Raw genomic sequence first — 11,842 nt, forward strand, 5'->3', positions numbered from 1 at the left:
TTTTTATTAATCTATGTAACATGCTATCATTAGTTTAAATTGTGGAGGATGGGATGATGAATTGTGTATAGTCGTGTCAGTATGGGTAGGTTTATAAAATACGGAGAACAAATAACAGTGCAGGACTTATAATAGGTAATCCTCTAAGCCCATTGCTATCAGATATTTTTATGGATCATCTAGAGACAAAGATTTCAAAACATCCCTTATTCAAACAGTTTTTATATTGATGGAGATAAGAAGTACTTATACTACTTGGCGTAGACGAAGTACTGGTATGTTTTACGGGAAATAACAGGTAACTTAACCAATTTTTATCGTATATTAATTCACTCCAGAGTCATATTGAATTTACAATAGAAATACAACAAAAATCAATCCATATTTTTTTTTTTAAATTATCAGACTTAAAAACAAACATGAGTTCTCCGTATTTCATAAACCTATCCATACTGACACGACTATACACAATTCATCATCCCATCCTAGACAACATAAACTGGCAGCCTATCATAGCATGTTACATAGATTAATAGAAATTCTCATGTCAAAATACAATTTTGAGACAGAATTAAATATCATTAAGCAAATAGTAGTGAACAATGGGTACAACGAACAAACAATTAATAAAATTTTAAATCCAAAACTACACAAGAAAGCCCTGAAATTAGTATTTACACCACCAGAGAAAAAACTCAGTATCTTCTGCTCGATTACATATACAGGCAAAATATCAACAAAAATAGCCAAACACATAAAAAAGAAAGCAGTAACACCAGCTTTTAAAACATTGCTATGCTTTGTGCCCTCCAAATAAAATTTGGCAGGACCCCGGTCTACCTGGTCTTTAGGCATTCGACCGTTAACGACTCCATTGCCCCTACGAGTCCGACACCAAAATGAAGGTGCCACGCCACGTACGCCAGGCACGTTTCGTGGGGCTTCACCTTCCCCGTAGTGCCTATGTTGCGATGACCTTACCTACCCGTTATCCCCTCCCACAGGCGGATAAGTGACGCAGGCAGATGAATTTCCGCCTCGCACGTAGACAGGTCGCCGCCGAGGATCTCTCCTCTACCACTCTTAAATCTCCTGGCGGGTACGCGCCGGGACACCAACATCACGCTTGACACAAGGTGTGTACGGGTCCAGCTCGTTCAACCTCGCCTGGTTCTCTTGGAATGAGAGTAGAGTGGTCCCACGAGAGTCTCGTCGCGGATACTAGGAGTGTAGACCGGTGACCGTGACGCCTAAGAGTCCATGTGCGTTTCTACAAACCCGACACCTCAAGCGACGGCTCTCCACCTCTCAATGCCTACCCATTAGTCGCCTCTTACGACAGGCAGGGCCTTCTGACCTCGGCCGTATTCTTATCTCCGCGAGCCGAACGGAGAGCTTTTAAAACAAACAACAACTTGGGCAAATATATTAAAAACAACAAGAGCCAAAATAAAAAGCACTTACACAGTGGTGTATACAAACTAATATATGGCGACTGCCCAAAAACTGGTAGAACTTTTAACAAACGTATATCAGAATATAAAAGAGCTTTCATTAATAGCAAAACAGATTCTACATACGCAGTTCACTTTCTATGTCATAATCATTCTTTTAATGACAAATTTCAAATTCTTTACATCCAAAATAAAGGCCTTTAGCTATCTTTGTTAGAATCTATGGAATTTAACAAATAAAAAAACACAGATATAATTCTGAATGAGCAACTTGAGACAAACAGTTCTCCCCTCCTCAACCTATTCCATTAAAGACTATAAAGTGTAAACACATACCAAAAATAGATCACTTTATACAGGCACTCTACCGAAACAGCTGTAGTAATAAGATATTTTAATAAATTTTGTGAAAATTTTGAAAACCAAGTCGGTGTTTTATTGTTTATGACAAATAAAAGTTTACCTGGCCTCAATGTGCTTAAATTATATTTTTCAGAAACGTTTGTTATATTTATGGCAATAAATTGCCCTTCTTTTCCAGAAAAATGTCTTGCTTTTAACTGTAGTTCTGCAGTGCCTAATATTGACAAAGGTTGCAATATTAAGAGAGCTGTAATCCTAATACTGCCGTCCGCAACGTCAATACAAAAATATTCTTTATTTAGTTTCTGTTTAGTTTTTTAATATATAATTAAAATATATTGTTAAAGGCAATACATTTCATTTCTTTACTACTACCTAAATTTGTTTATATATATATATATATATATATATATATATATATATATATATATATATATATATATATATATATATATATATATGTGTGTGTGTGTGTGTGTGTGTGTGTGTGCGTGTGTGTGTGTGTGTGTGTGTATGTGTGTGTGTGTGTGTGTGTGTGTGTGTATGTGTGTGTGTCTGTGAGATTAGAAACCTACGTTATCTGAGTTATCATTTAAAATTTTCCATATAAATACAAAAATTAACCACACAATTCAAAACCTAATTGATTGGGAAAACCAATTGGTTTGCTTCGTTCAGCGTGTAAGAAATTCCGCATATTTTCAAAGATAGCCAGATACTGTTAAACATGCAATATTCTAAAATAATTGGAAATATACACATGTCCAAAAGTTTGGAATACGTACAAATAATGTATCTACGCCTATAGTGGTTTTAAAATTGTTGTTGATATTCATTCTATTAGAACGTTTTTAAATGAAAATGATAAAAAATTTGAATCGCTTTTGTATGATTTTGGTCACATTTAACTGATTAGCGTATTTACGCATTATTTTAGTCTTTGTTTAAATTTTAATTGAGCCGTTTAAGAATGCCCAGAAACGTGATATCTCATTTTGACAGATCTAGAGTAATTGCTTGGTTACAACAGGGCTTGAGTCAAAGTTATATGGCGAATATTTTTGATGTTACTCAGAGTGCTGTATCGAAAATTAAAAAAGAATTCCAAGATACAAATGACGTCAAGGATCGTCCCAGAAGTGGTAGAAGTCGATGTACAACATCATCTCAAGACGGGCAAATAAGATTGATAGCTCCCAGAAATCGTCTGGAATCTACAAGTGATATATCCAGAGAACTTTCTAGGCTTCAAAGACTAAATATTTTACGGCAAACAATAATACGCAGACTAAATGCGGTAAATTTGTATCGTAGAAGACCGCTACGTGTTCCTAAACTAACCTACCAACACAAAATAGTAAGGTTGCAATGAGCTATAGAAATGGTGTATCATGGTCCTAACTGGAATAACGTGATGTTCTCTGATGGGTCAAAAATTGGCTTGCTATCTGATTCGCGAAGAACACTGGTTTGGAGGGCTCCAGAAAGACAAGCCCGACTAGAAACAGTCCAACCGCGTGTTCCATTTGAAGGTGGCAGTATTATGGTTTGGGGTGGTATTATAAGTGGTACACGGACGCCACTGCTGGTTCTGGAGAAAAGAGCCACTGGTGCTGTGTACATCGAGGAAGTTTTAAATCCTGTCGTACGTCTATTTCGAGGGGCAGTAGGTGATGAATTTGTGTTTATGCATGACAACGCACCTCCTCATCGAACAGAAGCAGTACAAAATTTTCTGGAAGAAGAAGGAATATCTACATTACAGTGGCCCTCGAATTTCCCTCGAATTTTTTTCTATACTAATTTATTTTTAAATATAAATTGTACGTTGTAAGTTTTTCACTCCAAGAGAATAAATATTTTTTTTGCTTATCGTTTATCTGGTTTAGAGATTTATTTAGTATTTTTGAGAATTAAAACAAAATGATGTTTAACTATTCAGAAGAATTTATATATAAAAATCGATAAAAAGATGAAATATTCCAAACTTTTGGACATATGTGTAGATGCAAAGCGGAATTGTTAGAGTTCTACTAACAATAATTTTAATAAATATTTTAATTAAGTTTAATTAAAATATAAATATAAATAATCTTATATGCTAATCATTAACATGTACTGATGCACGAAAGAGCTTTCAAATATGCTTAAATGGTAAATTAGCAGAATCCTCCTGAAGTGTGATCGGTCCCACTGAGCTTAATACATACTGGGAATTTGTAAAAACAAAGCGGCAAAAGACAGTAGAAGGTATATCCAATTTGTGAGATATCCAAAGAGGAACGGAAAAAGGATTGATAAGGAATGCAGACGGATTACCTTTGGGAAGAATGATGAGTATCTGACAATGGTCAATAGAAGAACTATGAGCAACTTTAAAGAATGAGTTAAACAGAGAACACGAACATAGAAAATTATTAAAACAAGCTAACATTCTTTTGTCCAAGAGATAGTAAAAGTACTGAAAAGATGACGGGAATGCATTAGAACGCTACTTATTGGGGAATATAAAGGTGAAGAAAGAGATTCCATAGAACTCGAACAAAGAAAAGTAAATACAGGCCATAAAAAAACAAATAAAGCAATCCAGGCTCTATCCAGAAACAAATCACTTGGATTAGACAAACTGCCAGTAGAAATTAAATAAAATGAAATAAAGGTAAATAGAATTAAATAAAATTAAATCAAGTTAAACAGAATTACGTAGAATTAAATATCAATTAAATAAACTTAAGTAAAATTAAATACAATTAAGTAAAAGAAAAACCTGTAAAAACGCTGATATACCGTTTCTGCTTCATTCCCCATGTAAAATTCTGCTCATTTTTTAAGCATTTTGTGATGGGGGATAGAATAGTTCGTCGGACCGTGACGTATGATACATCATTGGAAAGGAGAGGGGGTAGTAGCGAATATGACAGAAAAAATACACATTGCTGCATTGCAAAGAAGGCATTACATCATATCTCCTTTGTTATTGGTCCGATTGGGGCGTGTGATACGTTAAATGAAAGGGAAGGATATCACGAATATATTAAGATAAAAAAACAAACAAGGCGACTACCGAAAGGGCAATACATAGTGTCTTCATTAATAATAAACGTGTAGTTACATACGATATGTCATAGGGCACTATGAATAAAAATATTTTGACTTAAAGAAAGCCTATGGCTCAGTACAAAATAAACAACTAAACGAATCCTAACATGCGAGATAGCAAATGAAAGGGGAGGATATAGCGAATATATTCAGATAGAAAAAATAAACAAGGCGACTACGAAAAGGGCATTACACATTGTCTTATCAAATCGCATACGACATATCATATGACACACATAAATTTGCTTTATTGACCTAAAAAGGGCCTCTGATTACAAAATAAACAACTAGCCTAATACTAGCATATAACATATAACACATTAAATCAAACGAAGTTAGTGTGCGCTCATAACGAGACGCCGACCCTCGCTCGGACCATAGGATGGTACCATATTATCATCACCAAATAAATGCATTATTTTAAAAGTGCCAGCGTTCACTGTTAAAGCGCAGCGCCCGGCCTCGAGCCAGGTATCGGACCATAGACTTGGACCATAGTATTCAAGCTTAGTATTTTTTCGACACTCGACCTAGTACTCTACGATCAACACTACGAGGCGCCGACAACCGAACCTCGCTAGAAGCAATGTGGTTAACTAACCCGGGACAACTTTAGATTTTAAGCTTGCATAAAGAATTTATATTGATAATATCGCAAACAGAATAAGCTATCGAACACATCATTTGTAAATGTATTTAGCTTGGTGCGTTTTGTGAAGGAACCAGTGTAATACAATGGTTTTAAGTGCTAGAGATTTTCGTCTCTTACCTAAGAATAGAATACTAAGAAGAAACTAACAACGTTATAACTTAATGACAAATTTTAAAAAATTTGAAAATTTAATTTTTAAATTTAACGAAATTTAAAAATTTTGGAAAAGTTTTTTTTAATAGCAAAGAAAGCTTGCCATCCTACACAACATAAATTGGCTGCGTACCATTGCATGTAACATACATTAATAGAAATTCCCATGTCAAAAAATAGCTTCGAGATAGAACTGAATATCATTAAGCAAATAGCAGTAAACAATAGGTACAACGAACACACAATAAATAAAATTTTAAATTAAAAACTACATAAGAAAGCCTTAAATGTGGCGACTGCTTAAAAACTTTACATCGGTCAAACTGCTAGAACTTTTATCAAACGTATAGCAGAACATAAAAGGGTTTTCAATAATAGAAAAACAGATTCTACGTACGCACTTCACCTTCTAGACCATAATCATTCTTTTAATGACGAATTTCAAATTCTTTACATTCAAAATAAAGGCCTTAAGCTATCTTTATTCTTCTTCAAGTGCCATCTCCGCGGCGGAGGTCGGCAATCATCACAGCTATTCGAACTTTCGAGACGGTTGCTCTGAAAAGTTCATTCGATGTACATCCGTACCACTCTCTCAGGTTGCGCAGCCATGACATTCTACGCCTCCCTATGCTTCTCTTTCCTTGGATCTTTCCCTGCATAATCAGTTGGAGCAAGGTATATTTCTCTCCACGTGTAATATGTCCGAGATATTCTAATTTTCTTGTTTTTATTGTATTTAAAATTTCCATTTCTTTGTTCATCCTTCCCAGAACCTCTTTGTTTGTGACGTGTTCTGTCCATGATATTTTCAGAATTCTTCTGTACACCCACAGATCAAATGATTCCAGTTTTTTCATTGATGTCGCATTCAAAGTCCAAGATTCCATTCCATAAAATAAAGTCGAAAAAACATAGCACCTCGCCAACCTAACTCCTAGTTCCAGTTTTAAATCCCTGGTACATAGAAATATTTATTAGAATCTATGAAATTCAACAAATTAAAAAATACATACATAATTCTGAATGACCAACTTGAGACAAACTTATTCCCCCGTTCTCCCCTCCTCTTATTCAGTTAAAGACTGTAAAGTATAAACACATACCAAAAATAAATCACTTGAGAAAGGCACTCTGGCTGAAACAGCTGTAGTGATAAAAATTTAAAATAAATTTTGTGGAAGTGTTGAAAACAAAAGTTTTCAGTGTTTTATTGTTAGAAGAAAGTTTTTAAATATCTGTTTTAAATTTAGCAATCCTAGGGAAATTGCTAATAGATATATATAAAATTAACATGCTTATCGGAGATAAATATGCTAGTATATCAATTTATACAGTCAAAAATAAAATGAAATCAGTAATTACAGTGGAATGCCTTATTTAAATTTATTATACACAATATTTTAATCTTGTTTTGTTTGATACTCGTAGTTTATCGGTGTAATTTTTATTTTATCGTGGTATTTTGAATAAGTAAAAGCTATACAAGGTAAAAATTATTAGGGTAAAAAAGTAGTAAGTTGCAATAAGGGTATATTTTGGGATAGACAGTTAATTATAAAAAAATATATACAGAATTCATAAAATATGCCCAAAATTTTAGCAAGAAATTATAAACTTACAAATGAAAAATCAGAGAAATCATGAAATCGTGAAGGAACAACACATAATAGTATATGATATCTAAACCCAACAACTTAAATGATACTACAAACATTTTCAGAGAATGACCCAAGATCAATTTTCAAAGCAGATCATATCGTGAATTCCAAATGGATGAAGAAAAAAGGTGAAGATCTTGTCTGAGCTAGAGAACTTCATGAACAGTGAATAAAATCGATGGATAAATATAATTCGAATGACCTTATGCCCTTAACCCTCTAATGCATCAATTTTTGTTCGAGCTGAAAAATTCAGGAAAGTTAGATTTTGCACTTACGAACACGAATGTACTGAGACAAAAATTTATATTACGGCCAGGTGTACCTCTAAAAGGAAAAAACAGACATCCGCCTTGAGGCGGACTTGTGCAGTAACCATGTAATAAGCCGACCTGTAAAGAAAAAATGACTCCCGGTAAAATTTTAGATAATATCTGTCCAGTACCTTTTACATCAGGTATTTCACAAGTAAGGAAACGCGGTAGACAATTGGCTGCAGTACTTACTAGCCCAGTGAATTTGGCGATACGCAAAGATTTAGATGTTAATCTAAGAAAGAAAAGAATGCTACAAAGAATAAAGGGGCTCTGGAAAAAAAAGTCAAGAAACTCAAGAACAAAAAAAAGATGTTTTGTGAGTCATCTTCTTCCGAAGACTCTGACGATCATATGGAAATTACTAAAGACTCTAGTGATGATCTACAAGATGAAACAAATTGTGAATGTGCCGGCTCTTGGGAAATATATTCAACTACTTCGAAACAAGAAGACTGGGTACAGTGCGTGCATTGCAATTCTTGGTTTCATGAAAACTGCTCAAAATATGTTAATTTATGTGATATATGTGGAAAGGTATTGGCAAAAAAAAACGTGCCAAATAAAGTTTATAGTCGAGCCATATCACCCTTAGTATCCGAGTCATCTCACCCTGACGGGTAACCCTTGGGTGACCAAGTATTTGGCTTAACCAACTCTGTACACTTTCTTCTAATGGTATTTTAATATAAATATATAAATATTTTAGAGCGTAGACTTTTTTGTGCTAAAATACAGACAGTCAAAAAAATGTGAGCCATCTCTCCCGGACTTACCCTATACAATAAAAATGTCGGATTCCCCATTGTAATAGGAAAATAAACTAATAAATAATAAAGTAATAATTTGTTATTGTAAGTTTTAATACAAATAAATCATAATTTGACTGGTTTATTAAAGTTTGTGTGATTAAGGTACAAAAATCAAAAGCAATAAAAACGAAAACAATATGGTTGCTTCTTAATTTATGCGGCGATGATAGGAGGGATCGCAAATTTTAATTTATAGTTTTCTTTTTAGAAAGATATTTAGGAATACTAAATCAGTAAAGGAACGAAGAAAAATATGTTCAAAATGTCTTTAGTACACATTTTTTGTGCCATTTAAATACCTTTATTAAAATTATGGCCCCTAATGACATACACAGCGTAGCAAATATTTGAATATTCAAAAATTCACTCTACCATAGTATATAGTTCGAGAGCCAGACAATTTTGGGTTTGTACCTAAGTAAACACTGGGAAAATTTGTATAGAACTTTAGTATATGTAAACACATAATCTAAAACATTGCTAAAAGATGATGATGCCTTATCAATTTTTAATTTTTTTAGTAGAAGATAGAAGGGCTGAAAACAATATAGATTTCATAGTATACAGTGAAAATTATTAAAAATATTGCTAACTAGAAACTAAAGTTGTAACTTATAGAAGAGATAGCAACAATTTAGAAGAATTCTGCTAGAAAAAGGAATGAAAATTTTGTTGAGTAGTCAATATATATCAACGAAATAAAAAGTAAAAGATGGTAGGTAGTCTAATGATGTTTAAATGCAAGTTAAATTAAAGAAGGCGTCAGAAAATAAATACGGAAACAAAAAATGAACAAGACAATATAATAAAGAATAAAGAAATAAGGCTAAAAAAATTTTCTAGGAAGAATATACATACTTATATGAAAAACGAACTAGAACTTAATCAAGAATATTGAAAAAATAATAGAATATTCTGCAATAAGATCAAATTAATAAGAAGGAAAGTAAGGAAATAAGGGGAAACTATCGAAGAGACTAAAATTCGAAACTATTGAACAAAAAACTAGAAAAAATGAACTAGTGACAATATGGCAAAAAATATGAAAATGAGTATAAACTAATTCATGAGTATCAAAATGAGAGAGAAAACAATATGTTAGTAACAAACCAAGTTGATGAAAAAAATAAAAGCAGAGGGTTTGCGAAAAGAGTTAATACATATTAAAATAAGAAAAGTGGATAGTGTAATAAACGCTGTCACCAATGTAACATCCACGTCTATAATGTTAAGGGATACTTAGCTCTTCGAGCGGAGGAAAGGCTTTCTGGTCCGACTAGTCTGAACGGACGTGAATTCGCCTTCGCGGATTTACAAGAGGGTAGGGAAAATTTGGAAAAGTTAATGAAGGACGTCCTGTTTCCGGCCCTGTAAAGAGTTGAATCTATGGGCTTGCTTTAGAAGCCGGAGAAATGTATACGCGACAGTGTGTTCTCTTCTAGTCTCTACCTGTAAACGGCCGGGAAAGAACAATAAAACCCAATTTCGAACTTACAATATATTAAATAAATTGTATACTACAACTAAGACAAAAAGATATCAGTTATAACTAATTATAGTTTATTCAGTTGCGAAAGGAGACGAGAAGAGACCTTAGCAAGAAATATAAAGGGTGGATAATCTACGATTATTATGTATTTCCCCTGGGTTAGTATTTATGTTTAGTTACCTTAGCGTATTTAGGTCCCAGCTAAAGAATATGCCTTTGCAGTCCAACTGGAACTCAGGAACAGTCTGCTGAGAGTACTGTACGCTATCACGAATTTCCAAGATACGACTTATCCGGTACTTATACGGTACTACCGTATCGACTAGCGCACCCCTAGATCGCCGAGTACCCACTGGCTCCGGTCGCCGAACACTACTGCCCGGTTGACCAACTTTTTTCGATTTTATGTCCCGCGAACGCGTACCCTCAATTACCCGTCACAGTACCGAGGCGTCGCCCGAACTCTTAGAGTTTTCGCTGATTGTGCCATCTGCTCCACGTGTTAAAATGGATCATGCGATGATGTGCTCTGCTAGCTCAGCTCAATTCTTATCGCTGGTGTGTCATTTTGTTGTATTATTTTCCAACAAAGGTCTATGGTTTCGTAATTTTTAAACATTCGGAGATGACCTGATATCGAAACTTGTGTAATACACGTTAAACTAGGTCGAATTGTTATTCTTTGTTTAATTTGAAATGTATACGTTAAACTATGTCGAATTTTTTTATTCTTTATTTAATTTGGAGTATATAATAATTATTTAATTAATTCTTATTATTCTTTTCTAGGCTAACTACCCCTTATTTTGTTTCTTTTATTTTCTTGCTATGTTAACTTGTTACATACCGGGCTAACTGATTAACGATTGCGCTTGGGGGTAGGGTTGTTTCCCTTGGGTATGTGGCTGATACATTACAGAATAATGTGGACCCAGAAACGCTAAAATACATAGGAAAGAAAGGAGAAATATGGTTGCTTACCTTATTTAATAATGTATGGAGAACGCAATACACTGTTAGACAAAAAGACCAACATTGGAACCACCAATACAACATCGAAAGTCTTACAATGGTGGACAGACGGCCAAGAGGAAGACCACAGATGAGATGGGTGGACGATATCAAAAGAATAACCGAAACAAATTGGAAGTACGTTGCTCAGGATAGAGATCGATGGAAGGAGTTGGGAGAGGCCTGTGTCTAAAGATGGACAAGATAAGGCTAAAAATAAGAAGAAGGAGAACGCAAACAATAACTGAAAAGAGAACAAAGCTTCATAATCTCAATAGATAAAACAGAAGAAGGGGGCAACAGTAATAACTATCTAACTATGTGCAGCAGGAGTAGTATTCAAAGTATATACAAGAATTGTACAACAAATACTAAGACAACTCGTAGTACCTAAACTCCACAAAACATAAGCAATCTACAAGAAAAGAGGAGCTATTAAATGTGTACCCCAACCATAGACGTATGTATTAACATAGACTAAGCAGTGTGTAGAGCTAAGTGACGATACCATCTATTTTTCGTTGTACGTTTTGTCTCACGCTTACATATAGTAAATCTATGGCAGTATCTTTTAAGTGGGTAGAAGTAGAAGTGCGTAAGCTTCTCGAGACAATGTGCTAGAAAGAGACAGAATGAACAACCCCAATAGATCTTGTCGTCAGCACGCGCGACTGGTAGGCTCGGTCTATGTTGATAAATACTTGTATGACCCCGACGCGGAGTACTGTGCACCCATGTGTATTAACAGCTTACACACCAACAGTGGTAATGTTCAATCTACAACTACAACACCAAGCACAATCAAGGTCACTCACACTTTCTGGCAACCAAAAC

The sequence above is a fragment of the Diabrotica undecimpunctata genome, chromosome 8, assembly GCF_040954645.1.
Source record: "Diabrotica undecimpunctata isolate CICGRU chromosome 8, icDiaUnde3, whole genome shotgun sequence".
NCBI classification, from domain to species: Eukaryota; Metazoa; Arthropoda; class Insecta; order Coleoptera; family Chrysomelidae; genus Diabrotica; species Diabrotica undecimpunctata.